The sequence below is a fragment of the Melospiza melodia genome, chromosome 4, assembly GCF_035770615.1.
Source record: "Melospiza melodia melodia isolate bMelMel2 chromosome 4, bMelMel2.pri, whole genome shotgun sequence".
Classification (NCBI taxonomy): domain Eukaryota; kingdom Metazoa; phylum Chordata; class Aves; order Passeriformes; family Passerellidae; genus Melospiza; species Melospiza melodia.
Genome location: NC_086197.1, coordinates 55,045,493 through 55,063,580, shown reverse-complemented (window position 1 = coordinate 55,063,580; position 18,088 = coordinate 55,045,493). Strand labels below are relative to the sequence as shown.

General features: G+C 45.9%; 1 long non-coding RNA gene across 1 annotated transcript; it reads left to right on the top strand.

Moving 5' to 3' along the window:
• The first annotated feature begins 6,930 nt into the window (after window positions 1–6,930).
• Window positions 6,931–15,731, top strand: LOC134418054 (uncharacterized). The gene is made up of 3 exons (XR_010027667.1): window positions 6,931–7,161; window positions 7,307–7,402; window positions 15,669–15,731. It is a non-coding gene; the product is annotated as an uncharacterized LOC134418054 (long non-coding RNA).
• Window positions 15,732–18,088: the final 2,357 nt, after the last annotated feature.

Below are 18,088 nucleotides of genomic sequence, written 5' to 3'. Positions count from 1 at the left end.
CTATTTTAAAATACATTTACATAAATTGCCATTTCCTGCTGTCTCTCTCATAAGCAAATAACAGTTTATTTAGGGGGTAGTGTAAAGACATAATCCAGCTAATCTGGCTCTGTGGATTTGTCATTTTGCTAGAGAAAAATAGTTGGCAAACGATTGACATAGTTGCCATCAAACAGCACAAAACCTACAAGTGTTCCTTTAGACACAGGTGGCTCCCAATGGACGTGGCTGTGGCAGTGGAAGCTGGAGATGGAACATGGAGGCAGAGTATGAGGTGGTGTGGCAGAAGCACTCTGGGCACCTGCAGTGACAGCCTTGGCTGCCAGTGCTCTGCACTTCTGCTGTGCAGCAGTAGTAACTGTTCAATCCAAAAATTGTGTCAATTCATTTCTAGAGAACTTAACAGAAAATATTTTCATCTTCAGATGAAAAACAGATCTCCCTATATTTTTAATGCTATTTTTCAGAGATGAGAGAAAGGAATTATGATTACAAAGGAGAGCAGCAGAGAGGATCGTCTGTCTTAGCTGAGTTCTGTCATGGGTAATTCTGTCCTTGGCTCAGTTTAGGAGATTTAAATTTAATCCTGTGCTCTTCTTTCTCTTTCCCACCCCACACTTTGAATGAAGGTAGGAAGCCCCTGTGGCATCTTAGAGATTGCAAAGCAAGTGGCATCAAGAATTCTGCTCCAGTTTGTATTCCAAAGCACGTTTCTTGCAATTACAGATTGCCTGTATGGGCAGTATTTAACACATTTTGGCTTATTCACTAATGTTATTTGTGTGTGTATATATATATTTTTTTTGTGTGTGTGTATATATATCTCAATGTATCATATAATAGAAATGCTATTCACTAAGCCTCAGGAGGATGACAACTGATAGGGTATAACGTGTTCTTTTTGTCTTACGTAATGTTGAATTGCTGAGTGCCTGCTGCCAAAGCTGGCTGTACTTTGCTGGAAGAGTCTCTCCATCAAATGATTTTCTGGCTGCACTGAGGAAAGTTATTAAAACCTGAAAGCTGGTGCATACCCTTTGGGTGAGGAAAACCAGGATTTACCTCCAGTCTAAACAAAAGGAATGGAGCTCACTGCACTGCAAAGCTTCTTGTCCAGATTAATCCTTCTTTACATGTCTTACTGCTCACCTGCTGAGGAAGGAAAAGGGGGCTGTGCTGACCCTGCTCCTTGCTGGACTTTTGTAGCTAAGACAGGTAAACACCATCCATTCAGAGGAAAAAAGGAGAGGTGAACTTTCAAACTGGGATATTCCTTGTACAGGCATCTGTTGAAAAAGGTATTCCTTGCCATCAGTGGAGTTATTTTTACACCACATGTCAAAAACATTTCTTACCTGGTGAGCATGGGGCAGAACAGCGCTATATAGGAGGCCCATAGTGTTTATGCCTATTGTTGGGGTCTATGTCTTTTTTTTTTTTTTCTTTTTTTATCAATATGATTTAAAGCAAAGAAGAATGAGGATGACATGATGAGGAACATGAGTATTAAACCAGTTGTTTTTATGTGTAATTGTTTATTCACCTAATCTAAAAAGCTGAATTCTGTGTCTGCAAAGGGTACTTTGTGGGCATTATAAACCTCTCTCTGCCTCTTCACAGCAGAAACAGAGAGGTTTTAGGGCATGGTTTGATGGTCTATGTGGGCTAAAGACCCCTCTTCAAAGCAAGTTTTCCTGGTACAGAGAGGGACCAAGTCCATCTCTGCATGACTGCATGGTCTGTACAGGGCTGTTGGTGCTGACCTAGTGTAAAACTTTACTAGTGTGTAACATCATCTATAGCTTACATAATCTTCATAGCTTACAGGTTTTGATAGCACTAGATAAAAGAGCATAGCTTTAGGATTCAATGAGCAACAGCAAAAGAGCTTTTATGAACTGGCATATTTTAACTTCTTGATTCTTCCTTTGTTTCGTGTTTAAAATAAATGGACTCCAGAACTTTCTAGAAAATGATAACTAAAAAGAGATCACCTTTCTATTTGGCTGACAACGTTTTTTTTCTGCTGTCTGTAGCAATGTAGTGCATTTGTCAGAGCAACTTGGAGCACAGCACAGCCACTTTAAGGTAAGGGGCAGAAGCTTGTGCAAAGATGGATTTATTTCTGTCCTCTGCAGTTGGGGAAATTATCCTCCAATTAGTGCAGCTGGAGGAGAGGGAAGAGCAGGAATTTGGTGGTGGTCCAGATCAAAAATCCCACAAGACAACACTCCCCATAATTTGCTGCAATGGAAATGTGAAGTAATAACAAGCCTAGAATCTATCTGTGAGAGATTCTCCAGCACATTTCCAGATCCTGGCGTAGCACTTGCACAGTGGAGCCCAGCTCGTGGGGGTGCTATTGCAGCAGCAATAGCAGCAATCAACCAAACAGTTCACAGCTGTTCCAGTGGTGAGAGGCTTTGTTTTAGCAATCCCTGACTGAAATTTTGGGTGTATATTCTTCTGGAACTGGAATGGTCTGGATAGTCATGGGGTTTCCTTGAATACCCCTTTACTCAGCACTTTTCATTTGCTATATTGCTTTCTATGACTTTTCAAACCAGCTGAAGAAAATAATAGGTGTGTCTAGGTTGCTGGTATTCGCATTTGGATTTGCTGCCAAAATTGCATAACGTGTTCAGAAAGTCCCCCAAACATGGCAGTATGCCAGACTGAAGATGAAAGGGACTTTAAAGGCACAGACAGTTACTGCTTACACTGGAACAGCACCTCACAGAAGCAGATTTTAACTACAGGGAAACCCTCTTAACAATGTTGTATTTGTAGCTTTATCTCTAATGCCAAAGGCCAGATTGAGTCACACGTGCTGGGCTCAGGGATCTCTATGCAGAAGGTGCCTGGGATCAGCCCAGGGTTATCCATAGAAAACCTATTTTTCTGACTGCAGCCAGTGCTCAGGGGGGGCTGCAATTGTTGGTGCCTGTGATCCGGCTGGCGTCACAGCACACGTCGGTCTTAAAATTAGTAACAGCTAATCTCTGCTGTACTCTCACATCCACATATGGAGCCTGAGGTTGGGGCTTTTTCCCCAATAGGATTTATTTTGAATTAGAGACAAACACTGGCCAGGCTTTAGCTGGCTTTGCTGTGAATTCCTTGCTGAAAATTGTCAGTTTACAGTTCTTGGCTTGGCCTTTCTGACCTTTATCTGTGATGGGCAGAAGATTTCAGCTTGTCAGGGTGGATTCAAGATGTGATAGGGCCTCCCCTAATTATTTCATTGTCTCAGCTGAGTGATGGCACATCAAGGCCCAGAGCTGCTCTTTTGAACAAAAAAATATTTCCTTTGTCCTGTTTTGGGAAGTTCATTTTTCGTTTAATGTCCTTGAGGAGTCATGGTGACTTGTTGATGTGAAGGTTTTATGAAGCGCTGTCTTTCATGAATGCTGATGTGAGAAAACTAATTTGATGGATTTTTCTCATTATCTTTCCTCATGCACATGTCCATGCAGTCCCAAGCCTCAGAGTCACCTGCTGCATACAAAACAAATGTCTTAATTTCTTTTGAATTATTTCTCCTGGGCTTGCTTGGTGGCCATGAATCAAGAGTACTTTGACACCACTGTTTTCTACTTTTGAAATTCCCAGGATTACAGAAGGCAGTGTATGAGGGTTTTGTATTTTTTTCACATGGTAACCTTTTATCTTAGTTTTTCCGAAATATTTTGAAAGATGCAAGTTGGAGATTTCATATGATGCTTTCAAAACTCTCAAAGTATTTATCAAGAATAAAGCAGTGTTCCAAGAACACTGAAATATTGTTTAGTGGATATACTTCGTGTTTGGAGGATAAAATGGGAAAAATTCATATTTTCCTCATAAGCAGAGAAGAGGACAAAAAATGGAGAAAGAATTAGTAAGATTTATTTCTTCATTGCTTTTTCTCTAGAATATGTATAAGTTTTTTCCTAAAGTTGAAGGAGAAACATTCATGGAAGCCTTGTAGCTCCTGTATGCAAGATGCTAACTGCTCCTGTAGTGTGTCACAAGCTTTCATATTTTTAAAAACTATGAATATTCATATACATAAAAACGATATTAATTTGTGAAGCTCAACACCCTGAAGCTCAGCAACCCGTCTCATTTCCCTTCTCCATGCTAAGTCTGTTTTATTCCTGCAGGGTTAGAAAGGGCTCACCCCGTGGAGCCGCAGGACAGTGCCGGTAATTATTTGCATTTTTGGGATGTTCTGTTTTCGGCGAGGTTTGCTGTGTGGCCGGGGCAGGCACCAGGAGGTGGCAGCCAAGCCCCGCTGCCCTGCCTCGCTCTCCCTGCTGCCCGGAGCCCAAGCAGAGGGACTTTGTGAGCCGAGAGAAATCAAATTTCACTTGGAAGATTTGGAACTTTTGCCTGGAGAGAGAGCACACCAGAAGTGGGGAAGGAGGAGAGGGTCAATGCTATTCTGTGTAGCAAAATTGTATTTCCTTGATGGGTGGGAAGGACTTGGCCTATGCTGTGTATGTGCAATGCTGCTGGTTTATTGCACATTATTGAGGTTAATTTTTTCCTTGGTGTCATTCTAGCCTTACAGTGAATTAAAACCTTAGGTGAATCTCAGGCCATTGTTTCAATACAGGCAAAATTTTTGTTTGTTGCCATGTCAGAACATTAATGAATTGTATGTGCTGCCTATTGCCTTGAATGCTGCTGGGAAAAAATAAAAAATTCTAGTTTGAAAAATATATGTTGAATTAAAGTGAGAGACTGTTTGGTGGGAAGAAAAAAAACCCAGCCAAGTGGTGGGTTTCAGTACAAGACATTTCAGAGGGGAGAGTGAAACTCATGGAGTTACAGGAAATGGAAAAATTAGGTAGCAAGAAGGAAGAATTTATAATGTGATTGTCGCAAAAAGTTGTCTGAACTCAGGCCACCCCAGGGATGTGGTGGGATGGTATTTCCACAATGCTGCCACCAACACTAAAACCTGCCATTGTCATGTGTATTTAAAGAATTTGACATGATTCTGTGAGACAAAGTGAATTGCTTAGGCTGACAAAAGTAGATGTTGCTATGTGTGATAGTAAGAAACAGGCAAAATGTCAACAAGCACTTGGCTTAAACATATCACCAAATAATTTCACAGTGCCTCCAACATCCACGATTTCAGTCTCTGCTTTCTGGTTTGTGCAACTGAGTCCCTGCCAATGACCTGAGCCTTGAGTCATCCTTCCCCTGCCCAGCTACAACTTCCCCAGCTCTCCTCCTGCCTGTACATACTCCTCCTTTTCTCCTGAGGAGTAACTTTCCGGTTGCATTAGAAGGTCAAAGGCAAATGAGAGAACGTGGCCAGATCTCTGTGGAAAACACACTTTTTCAGTTGTGAAAGCCTGTATGGTTTATAGAGTGGCTGTAGTTGCTGACTTCCTCTGTTTGAGGTACAAAGACTTCAAAGCTTTGTGTTAAGAAAAGACTCTGTGCAACAAGAGCTGTTCCAAGCAGCAACCTCTGCAATTGCTTTCAGAGAGGAATTCAGGTTAGTTTCCACAGGGCAGTGATTGAATATGCTATACCATCGAAGAAATGGGGAGGAAAAGTCAAAGTGAACAACACAATGACCTTGGATTGCTTTTTTTCTGTCCTGACAGACCATAGTGCTCTGTCATTTTCTCTTAATGGAAAGAGGTGTGTGGTTCTGGAAGGCAGAGGAAGGGGAAAATGATGTAGCTGAGGAAGGACATGCTTGTCAAAAGGCTCCTTTGCAGCACTGTTCTACAAACATAATTAATGTTAAACCAGCATTAATGAATCTTGACTGTCCCTTCCCAGCTGCTGGAGGAGCTAATGTGATGTATGATGTGACACCTGAGCATGAAGCTCATCTTTCTGTTGCCACACAAAATGACATCCAACTGCCCTTGGCAGAGGATGGCAGGAGCTGTGGCCTGTGCTGTGAGGATGATGGGTCCCAGTAAGGGACTGGTGGCTGTGTGTGAGCTGGGCCATATGGTTTGGTGGGGGCAGGCATTGTCCAGCATCCACCCTCTACAAAGTGCAGCACAGGGCATACAGAGCAGTTTGCTTCATGTGAAGAGACCATGAGGAGCTCCTCAAGAAGGTCTGGGGGCCAGCAAACTCGACAGTATGGGCTCTGGGATCTTCCAGCTGTCTTAGTGGGGTTCAGATCATGGTGTAAACCTTTGTCAGGTGTCTCGTGCTGAGTAGAAAAGGGAACATGTGCTTGATTTTACAGCAAATTGTGGTCTGTTTGTTTCATCTGTAAAATGGGGATAACATCTGAACCTCCTTCTTGTGAGCAGAGACTTTTATGAAAGTAATTCCCTTGTTCAGTGCTTTGGGGTTACTGCAAATGCCATGGGAATGTGACCTGGTTTTGAGCTGGAAAAGTAAACTGGCTCAATGCTGACTTCTGGAGTGATCACTGCTGACCCAGCACCATCATCTTGCAGAGATGGGGCCAAATCAAGTTCAGGGCAGGTCATAAGGCAAACAAGGTCTGTCTCTGAGAGCTTACAGCTCAGGTTTGCTTTCAGCAGCCTGTCTGCCCTGGTGGTCCCTACTGACCATACAATACCTGCAAGGAGGTTGTGTACAGGTGGGCATCCATCTCTTCTCCCAGGTAACAACTGACAAGAGGGAATGGTGTCAGGTTGCACCAGGGCGTGTTTAGATTTGATATTGGAAAAACTTCTTCACTGAAAGAGTGGTCAAGTATTGGAACTGACTTCCCAGGAAAGTGTTGAAATCATTAACCCTGGAAGATTAAAAAAAAAAAAGTGTAGATGTGGTGCTTAGGGACCTTGCTTACTGGGGGCCTTGGCAGTGCTGGGTTAATGTTTGGACTCAATGATCTTGGAGGCCTTTTCCAACCTAAACAATTCTATGATTCCATTCTCCCATCTAGGCACAGCTGCAGAAAGTGCCCTTGTTCACTAAGCACACTGTGAGAGATGTGAAGCCAGCACATCTCCTGTTTCTTCTCACCACAGGTGGAGGTGCTTAGAAAAGCCCTGGGTTATCACCAGGAGAGGCTTGGAATAACCCAGGACAGAAGTTTAACATCTTTCTTCTCTTGGCCATGATGCAGCTTGTGGCTGGGGAAGTGTGCTGAGACCTCTCAGCTGGAGGGGGATGTTTTTGGAGACCTCCTGAACCTCAACAACTCTGCCCAGAGACGTGGTAAGCACAGGAATTCCCCCTCTGACTTCTGCCTTGATTAGCCAGGATGAGTTGTTTGATGCAATCAGCTGCTTCTGGACAGGAAGCTGCAATGTACCAGCGCTGCTGTCACTGATAATGATTTATTCCCGCCCTGTCTTGCAAGGAGGCTGGTAAGAGAAGCCAAAAAGTGTGGGAACATGAAAGCTGCCTTCCTCCTGGTCTCCTCCTGATTGTCCTTTGTGTGGTGTTGCATCTTATGGTGAGTTTGTATTTTGTCTGTCATCTCTACTATGCAATATAGGTAAAAAAATGTAAGAAATGCAAGAATGGTTTAAACTCACAATTGTTTCAGTAGAGGAATCCTGGAAAAGTGAGTTTGGCACACTAGTCACACAGAAGATGTTAGAGATGATCCTCTTTGCCCTTTTACAGAGAAAAGATACGGCAGGAATGAGGACAGTCTCTACCAAGCCATTGTTTTATACTTCTCTCTAGTGTTGATCATTAAAAACATGCAAACAGAAAAGGAAGGAAGGGCTTCCTTTCCCCTTTCCACTTTCACTGTACAAATGCCTTCCTGTCATGGTAATAGGTGGGAACCTTAAACTTTAGGTCCTTTACTAGGGAGAGCAGTTGTGAAGTTCTGGTTTGCTTTCCCATGTGTCACTTTGCTAGGACTGATACTAGGCAGAAAAGGGAAGAAACCACAGAAAGTGGGAAAACAGGTTCATTCTAAATGGCTGGAGTTGTGTGTGCAAAACAGGGGTGCAATTTTTCTCTCTGCTTTTCAGTCATAGAATGTGAGGTTGGGATGAAAGGGAGTCAACCGGATGAACTAATTCTCTTCAGGAGAGAATAAATAGTTTTATAGAAAATGAGCAATCATTTCCTTTGTTCTTTTTCATACTAGATTCATAAAAAAACCCCAAAAAACAGGAGCTAAAATATTTGGGCATTTTTCCTGTGGTTGTCCTTATCTGGACTGTCACAGCACTCAAGGGAGCTGCATCATTTAGATGGATCTTTTATAAGTCAAATGGGATGAATCAAAGGGTGACTTTGGCCCAGGAGTGCTCAGCAGAGTGTTCCCTACTGCTTTTCCCAAGACAAGAGCATCTGGCCCAGGGCAGCAAAGGGAAGACTCCCCTGTGTGCAGCCAGGGAAAAGGTTCAGGCTTCTGAGCACTCACACGAGCAGCTGAGGGAAGTTTTCATTTGCCACCTCGCTGTGCTCTCTACAAAGGTTTCGTGTCCCACACTGGATGCATTTCCCTTCCTCCCAGGCTAAGCAGGGCTGGGTGACCTGGGCAGTCTGTGCTACAACAGGAGCAGCTCGCCTGCAGCTGGGGGTTGAGTGGCTCCCTGTCCTGAAGGAAAGGGAACCATCACCTCTCTGCCCCCTTCCACTGCTGTCAGGCAAGCCTAAGGTGGGCCACAGCCAGAAACATCTGAAACTCTTAGCATGGGTCAGTGGTTGAATTCTAAAACTTCATATGTGCATCAGGAAACAAAAGAAAAATAAATCAGTGGTTTCTTCTGTAATACTCAAAGGAGCTTGGGGTTCTTGTCTGGAGTGAGAGCTAGTTTTGTGAAATTTGAGCTGTTTGGTGAAAAGTATTGGATGGCTCCAATTTGTGATGCTGATTGTGAAAAATTGTGGGATCAGGCTTGATTTTTCAAAGCAATTACCTCTTGTTGTGATTTAATTCTCAGGCAGGTCTGACTTGAAATCAGACAGCAGCTACACATCTCATATTAAATGTTTAGGTAACTGATACAAAAAAAATCCTCATATTGAGAAGTGTGTATAGATCACCGATACAAAATCCATGCTGAGTCGTCTAAGCAGTTTTGAAATGTAGGATTTCTGTGGCAAGTCACACATGTACAATTTCCACCTCCCTTCACAATCTAGACCACTTGACTGAGGCAGAGTGGGAGAAGCTGTCACCACACCCCTGTGAGCCAAAGCACTTCCAGACAGAGCAGTTTTGGTGTTCCTGGCTGGGATGGGCAAAGATCCAGCTCTTCCTTGTGTGAATGTTCCTGTCTCATGGTGATTTCATAACACTTTCAGGGCCTCTCAGTATCCCCTCTGGGATTCCACAGTGATAGAAGAGGAAAGAAATCCAGCCAGGTTTTGTTTGCACAGGAAGGTATTCAGGAGCAGTTATCAAAATTAATTTCCTGCGTGTGTAATTGCAAGAACAGGCAAGCCCACGTGTGCTGTTCAGGTTAAGTCATGTTATTTTTTACTTCTTGTCAGCTCTCTCAAAGGCAGATGTGTCCATGAGGGGCTGAAAACTCCACAGCAGGGAGAGCCAGAGGATCTGCTGCTGCTGATACCTCTGCCTTTTTTCAGGGCCTTTCTTTTCACAGCTCATAATTTCTTTACCCAAGTGTTTAAAAAAATAAAAAGGACAAAAAAAACCCCAAAAGTCAAAACAAACTCAACTAACCTAAATCATCTTGGAAACATTCAAACACACAGAAAAATAAAAGAAGTGGAAGGAAACTAAAGCAGCCTTTCTGGAGACTGATTTCTAATGCCACCATCAAAAAATCAGCAGTGACCCTCCCTTTTCTGCACAGGTAGGGATGAGTGCCAGGCTGAGCTGGGAACCTCCCAGAAGGGAAGGCCTGGGTAGGAGTGGCACACTGGGTTGCCTTGAAGGGGAGCAGGCAGCTAATCTGTGACCAAACCTGCAGCCATTAGTGTACCCCAGCCTGTCTGCTGCTGCCATCACCTGCCAGCTCCTGCCTGTTACCCCAGAGGCCCTGCATAGGCTTGGAGGGTGGCATTATTGTCATCACCATCATCATCATCGTTTTCTTCCTGTGCACTGCTCCAGTAGCCTCCCAGCCTCCTAAACTGGCTTTGTGCTCAGCCCCCAGAAAAACTGCGCTGGAACCTGAACATTCTTCCCTTCCTGACCTTGCTCCTGGTGGTCTGTCCATCCAGCCTGTGTAGCTGCCAGCAGCTCCCAGCTCCTCTGTGCTCCTCCTCAGCCCCGTGCCCTCCCCAAGGTGCCTCTCCCTGGCTGGCAGCTCCCACAGCCGCCCAAGGGGCTCCAGTGACTCTCAGGTCTGGAGCCTGACCCCAGGGCCATGCACCCATGGCCCAGAGCAGCACAGGTGGGTCACAGGTGCCACTGGATGGGCTCCTTGTTCTGGGCTCTGAGGTTCAGGGACAGGTGCCCCTCTCTCTTTCAGCTGTGCTGATAACAAAAGCTCTCTTCACCCATCCTCACCGTCATTCACCGCCCCCAGCATTTCACGCCCATATGGCTTTGCTTCCTCCTGCCTCCATCCCAGCCCACCTTCCTGCTAATTCTGCTTTGTGCTGAAATTCTGATCTCTTGGGCAATTGGCAGCTTCACCCCCTCAGTGTGCCAGCGGCCCTGCAGCCAGCGAGAGGGATATGCCTAAAGAAAAGTCCAGCTCCATTTCAGCAGGTGTCAGACATGCTTTGTGCACAAAAGCTGTTGGTGAGGAAGGCACCAGGCCAAGAGTTAGTGACAGGAAAGAAGGGAACTAAGTCATGTTTTTGTATGACATATCACTTTTCATTGTGTGTACACACCTGAGGGCAGGTGGGTGAGAGCCTTCAGAGGAGGTGCTGTGAGGACCTGTGGCTGGGATTTCTTCTCTCCTGCTCTTCTCATTCATCTCCCCTCTGTTTTTCCACTCCCTCACTTTCTCTCACTCAGATAATTTTGTGCTGATTCAGCTATCCTTGTCAGGAGCTCAGGCTGCAGTGCCTGAGCTGTGACTGCCTCTGTGTTGGGACCCTTTCCTGCTTTAGGGGTCCCTGCACGAAGTGAGTACTGCACTTTGATTTCTCTGTGAGTTCCCCAAATCCCTGGGATGCTCAAATCATAGAATCATAGAAAATTTTGGGTTGGAAGGGACCTTTAAATAGTTCAGCCTCCCTGCAATGTGCAGAGATACCTTCAACTACACCAGTCTGCTCAGTCCCATCCAGTTTGACCTTGAATGCTTCCAGGGATGGAGCATCTACCACCATCTACCATCTCTGGGCAGCCTGTTCCAGTGTTTCACCACTCTCATTGTAAAAACTTCTGCGTTATAGATGATTGAAGTTGATCCTACTCCCATTCATCCCTTGTTCTATCTCAACAGGCCCTGATAAAAGTTTTGTCCTCCTCTTACTTTGAGGCTTACTGCATGTACTGAAAGGCTGGGATAAAGTTTCCCCAGAGCCACCTTTTCTCCAGGACTCTGGTGGTTGAAGTGCTCCAGGAGCCAAACTGCTTCTCCTTTGCCTCCCCTCTGCTCCCTCAGCTCCCCTGGGAGCAGCTAGGAACCAGCATGCTGGAGGGGACCTGCTGGCCAGAACCAGATTGTGTTTTCTGCTGCACTGGGGAAGCTGCCATGGGACAACAAAACCTTCTTGAGGGAGCTAAACAATAGCAGAGAGTTTCAGGGTTCTTTATTTTATTTATTGGTAATTTTAGCCATTACTTCACTGATGAAGTTGAATACATTTGCTTAAATCATCTTTTTAACAATAAAATTTAGCTTATTTCACACAGAATTTCCCTTTTGTTCTTTGCTCAAATACTCCTGCCCTTTGGCTGTTATTAATTACACCCACGGATTTCTAAACAACATAATCTGGGGAAATTGGGGTTTATGGGAAGGGCCAAGATCTAGTACATCTGAGAGCAATATTCCTCTCCCTTTTAAACATTGTTAATTTGTATTGAATACAGGAGCATGTAAACAAAATGCCAGCTGTACAGCAGAGGATAAAAATTACAGGGCAGTGAGGCCAATTAAATCAATTGCTGTGGGCTTTGCCTTTCCCCTGGCTCCTGGAAAGGGCTGGGTTGGAAGGCTGGCAAACACAGGTGTGGACAGGACACAATAATTGTCCTCTGTATTTTAAAGGCACATTGTCACCACTTCATCAGATACTGTCACCAACCTTTAAAAAGGGACTAAGCTGCTGTTTTAGCTCTCAAGCCACTCTGGCATATTTGCTTCCAGTGCATCAGAGAGTTCTTCTCATCCAATTTTGAGCAATCAAATGGTCTGACTAGCCCCCAAAATAGGGACAAGCTCTTCATTTTATTAAGAAAATCTATTTATAACTGAAGGGAAAGGTGGTTGTCCACCTGTCTGAAAAGACTGCTTGTCTAAAGCAAGGATGTAAGCCTCCCCTCAGACAGTGTGTGAGTGTTACTATTTAAGGTTACTTTTGGCTCCTTCAAATGTCCTTTGGGATACAGAAATCATCACTTTGTCCTGCTGAGCTGCCAGGGCTGCAACAGGGGAGTCACCATCTACATATTCTCTGGGCTACAAAAATAGAACAAAAATGGAATCATAGAATGATTGATGTTGGAAAAGATCTTTGGATTATTGAGTCCAATTTTCAACACAGCACTGCCAAGTCCATCACTAAACCATGTCCTGAAGTGCCATATCTACGCATCTTTTAAATACATCCAGGGATGGTGACTTCACCACTTCCCTGGACTGCCTGTCCAATGTCTAGACAACCATTTTGGTGAAGAAATTTTTATGAGTATCCAATCAAAACCTCCTCTGGCACAACTTGTCCTGTCTTGTGTCACGTGAGAGAAGAGGCTGACTCTCACCTTGCTGAATTCCTGTCAGGTAGTTTAGAGAGTGCCAAGGTCTCCCCTGAGCTCCCTTAGGGGTGAACAAACCCAGCTCCTTCAGCTGGTCTCCGTAAGATTTGTGTTCCAGACCCTTCACCACTGCTCTTCTCTGGACATTCTCCAGCACCTCAATGCCTTTGCTGTAGTGAGGGGCCCAAAACTGAACACAGGATTCAAGGTGTGGCCTCAGCAGTGCTGAGTGTGGGGGGATGATCACACACTGCTCCTGCTGGCCACACCATTTCTGGTACAAAATGTCACCGCCTATGTGTTTATGATGCCTATTTCTGAGCAAAGCTGCCCACTGGGATTTTCAGCCCTCTGTCACTGGAAGAGGTCAGTGAGGTGCTGGTTCCACCAGGCACGTGGCTGGCTCAGATGTGCTTCCAGGGGTCCATGGGGTTTCTCTGTGGCTTTTCTTCATTTGCGTCAGGTGAGGGGAAACTCCCCTGCAAGAGCACACCCAGGGCTTTTGGGACACTCAGTTCTGCCAGCTCATTTACTTCCTTTTTTCTGCTCCTTGATTGTATCTCAGACTGAGCTGAGTTGGTTTTGCATTGTATGGAAGGAAGAGGTCACCCTAGAAAGGAAAAGGTTTCCCTTGAAATCTCTTGCTGACCTCAAGGGCAAACCACATGGGTGGGTTTGGAGCGCTGGTGGCTCACAACATCCAACCCACAGCAAATGTGGGTCACTGATAGCTGAGATTCTCTGAAGCCACCCACATTTGGGTGTGGACAAACTCTTCCCCAAGCTTTCATCTCTTCCCTTAAGGTGCAGGCCAGCTGGCTTCCACACCAAGCCCAGTTCCATTTATCATGCCATGTGAGACTGCCAACAGCAGCTGGTTGACATAACTGCATTTCCCAGCACTGGAAATAGTGTTTCCTGTTGCCCATCTTTCATTCCTGTAATCCCAAGTGGAGGCTTTTGCTCTGTTTTTGTTTTATTTTCCTCTTGAGGAAGACATAAACACATTTCTTAGTTTCCTGTTTGGAGCAAAGTGGCTGAGTCAGGACCAAAATCAGCCCTGCGTGCCTGCTCAGGGTGAAAATGGGGACTTTGTGACTTGGGGTAGCTGCTCAGGGTCGCCTCAATTCCCTCTGCTCCTAAACTCACCTTCCTGTGAGCTTCAGACTGGGCTGTGAATAGTTACTGTGGCCATCCCTCTCTTGGGCTCCCTGACAGTTTTCCCCAGACATCTTAAGCCTGAAATGCTCTGTGTAGCTTCAGCCACTGCTGGCAGCTGGCCACTCCTGGGAGCACCACTTCCAGCCAGCCCTCCAGAGCCCCTTTCTCCCTCTGAGCCCTTGTGCACCTCAGTTTTTCCAGTGAAGTCTCCTTGTCTCCCCAACAGACCCCTGCCTGAGTGCTTTATGTCACCTGGCCAGAAGCCAGGCAGAGTCTGGGTAGGGGCAATGCAAGGATGGGAATAAATTGGTCCCTCACCCTGGCTTAATCTTCGTTGTAGCATTTAACCCACTGGCAGAGAGCAGATCTGATGAAAAAGCTTTCCTGTTAGTTTTTTTTAAAGCTCTGCTCAGTTTCATATTTTCCTAAATGCTACCTACTCAGATTGGTTCTCTGAGGGAGCAGACAGCAATGTCACCATGGGTGGCACCATGGGGGTGGCTTCTCTCACCAGTGGCAGAGCCCTCCTGCCAGGAGGGAGAGGCCTGGGGACCATAACACCAGGTGGAAAGCCAGTTTATGAAGGCAACATTAATATTTTCAAAACCACCAACCAAACTTCCTACTTGCATGAACAGCCTGATGAACAGCAACATCCCAAAGCCTTTGCAGCTCCGGTTTCCCCTACCCCCATCCAACAGAAACAGAGTAGCAAATGCAATTCCTCAAGTATTGCTAATGTGATAAAACAGCGAGGACAGGGACACAGGACTGGGAGGAGAGGCAAGAATAGCATGGAGGTGTTTTCCTGTCCATGAGGACGCAAGCTTAGGCCTGAAGCAGTGTTTCTCCTCTTCCCAAACAAGGAGTGACTGGGACCAGCTCTTCCTGGGCTTTGCTTGATGCAATCATTCCTAGAGAGGTAAGAAATTTCTGTGTCTAAGAGGACTGAACTTTTCCAGGACCACTTGGACAGATTCCCACTCAAACAAGGCTTGCAGGACAGGGTTGGCTGAATCACTGCTGTGGGAGAGGCTGTAGCCAGCAGATAAAAGGTTTGCATCACCAGGTGCTGTCAGAATGAATGTTAAATGGAGTGTAAGAGAGACATGACATGCCTAAGGCTCAATTAACTGTTCCTTTTCACCACGAGACCTTGCACTCATGCTTTCCCTATGCCTCTTGCTTTTTAACTGAGCTCTGACTGTCACCAGCTATTTAGCAACAATATCTGCCTGGGGTTCAGCCACGTCCACATGACAGCAGCTCTTTCAGGGCTCTGGTTGAAGTGAGTTGTGAACTTGAAAAGGACAACCTCGTTTCACCAAGTGAGTGAGCAGAGCTTGGGCAGCAGGAGGCTCTGAAAGGTGAGGTGGCTCTCAGCTATGGCAGCCCTGGGAAGCCCAGAAGCTGTGTAAGAGGACACTGAACTGCAAGTAGAATTGGGATCTGTGGCTGTGATTTGCTAGACAGGTTTAATTAGGGTGTAGCACTGTGGATAACACTCACTTCTGGGAGTTTTTGTATTTGCAAAGTGAGTTTACCCCAGAAATCCTGTGCAATGACTGTTTCCATATTTATCTTGAAAACCTGACCTTTCACTGCTGCTTTCTGCCCCTTTGGTTCTCTTTGGTGGCACGCAGAGCTCCAGGTGGTCTCGATGAACTCATTTCCCCTCCCTCAGATTTCCCCTGAAAGTTGCTGCAGCTGGTGGCTCACACAACTCCTTCTGCTTTATCACCAGAAGCTTTCAAGGAAGTCACCTTGCTGAGACCTGGATTTCTGACAGAGGAGAAAAAAATTGAAGGTAGGAACCACTTTTTTTTTAAACTTTGAGTAGCGAGAAAAGTAGGGTCAGAAAGGTACCTGACTTCATTTTTGCATGTGAAGATTATCTCTGAACACAGGAGCAGACTCAATTAGTGGATCCAAGTGGGGCAAAAACCCAGACATGTTTCTCCATGGCTCACGTATCCATGCCCAGGGAGAGCTGGTCCTGCTCATGGCTGCCATCTGAACCCAGGGGCTGCATTTTCCTGAAGGGCTTTTTGTGGCAATTCCCATTTAAAGAGATCTGTCTTACTCTACCCCACCGGGGTTTTAGCCTGGGTCAGTTCTCTGCTGGGGTTCAGCACGTGGCTCTGTGACCCCTGGGGCTGTGGGGGAGGTGGCTGGGCTTAGGTGCAGCTGAAGGAAGGAATGGCTGGAGATGCAAGGGGAGAGCGATGGCTTCATGAGCACAAGCATTGCTAGAGAGAATCCTGAGTCAGGAGATGGCCTCAGACCTGTGTCCAGAGTTAAACTGCACAGGCTGCAGGAATAAAGCCACAGTGCTTGGCCTTTTCCTCTGATGACCCCCAGTGCCACGCCCTTCCTCAAGAGGGGCTCTGCTGCCAGGGACACCCCCCTGTTTGCATCACTGAGTTATGGAGCTCTGCTCACAGCATTCCAAAACACAAATAAGCAGGGACTTGGATAGTCTGATCTCATTAACACCTGTGTTTTCCTTCTTGAGCTGGCAGATACAAGAGCACTTCCATTATTTTGGACAGTGCAGGGTTGTGGATGTCTGAACAGCAAGAAAAGACACAGTCACATTTGTTCCTGCTGATTCTGACCTAGGCTTTGTCCAGCTAGTTCCATGGTCATATTTTCAGTGGCAAGCACAAATACCACTATTGATTCATTGGTGTTATGGACACATCACTAGCAGCAATAAAGGAGATGGGTGCTCAGAGAGGATGCAGGTGTTCTTCCACACCACACGTCATCCTGCTGGATATCCCTTGTCTTTTCACATTGCTTCATCTACCATAAAACTAAAACAATAGCTGAATATTGCAGCTTTCTGAAGGTACACGTATGTGGCTCCTCCAGTGCCTCAACTAGCTGTAAAATTGCTGGCCCAGCAAGACAAACAAGGCCACATCTGATTCTGAGAGGCACAGGGTGGAAAATGCTAATGGCTGAGTTTACCTGAGCCTTCCTCTTACCGAGTCTGATTTCAAGTTGTTGATAGTGTTGATAAGTGATGTGGGCAGAATGTTTCTGTGTTGGGTGTCTGTGCGTGCCCTGTACTGCCTCAGGAAAATTCCAGCCTAAACAGTCATTTCTCCATACCTAAGAGAAACAAGCTTTATTAGCATAACAAGAAAACCACATCCTCTTTGATTAAGATTTTCTAACACAGCTATGGCCTGACTTCAGACATTAAGTTAATCTTTCTATTACCCTCTGCTCCAAGCCTGTTGAGATTAGAAGCCATTAAATAAAAACAAAGTGTGATGCTGTTTTGGTTCCTACATTTCCTTCAGCACAGGCACACCATGTCCCCAAAGTTTGTGCCATTCTTGAACAGAATAGAGCATTCCTGGGAATTGTTCCTCCCAGTTGTAGGATACTAGAGTGTAACTGGCGTTATTTTACTTGTTTTATATCTTACTGTAATTATTACATGCTGTTATATTAGTAATGACAATAATGTTAGGGAGACATTGTCCCCTAGTGTGTTCAGGGGTTCTGGTATTTGTATTCCAGTGTGGGATTTGGGTGCACATTAGCAGAGCAGGTGAAAGGGTTAAAACAAAAATCAGTACCCATAGGGAAAAAGTCATTGGTAGATAAGTGGGAGAAGAGGTTAATAAACAGGATCTGAAAAGAGAGAAGGATGGGGCTTGGGAGGGTCAGCACGGCACGATTAGGCAGCAAAACAAGCTGAGGTTTAAGCTGGGATTTAAACTGAGATTTAAGCTGAGGTTTAAGCTGAGGTTCAAACGGAGGTTTAAGCTGTGTCTGGGTGCTGCACCATCGGAGGGTCGGTGCAGTTCGTTCCCCCGGCCCGGAGCAGCGCAGAGCCTCCCCAGCAGAGCAGCCGAGCTGCCGGCCCGGGGCTGCTGTGCCGAGCGGGGACAGAGCAGGGCAGCCCCGGCACGTCTCGGTCCCGGTACATCCCGGTCCCGGCACGTCCCAGCCCGGCTCTCCCACGTCTCCCTCGACTCCCGGCTCTGGCCCGGGGCCAGCGGGGCCGCAAAAGCGCCTGGGCGCCCCTGCGAGCCCCGATCTCCGCTGGCTCGGCGGGATGGCAAAAATCCGGCCCGCAGGCTCCGTCTGAAGAAAGATTGCAGGCGTTTGTATGTGCTGGTAGTTCCTGGGCCTCGTATGTCC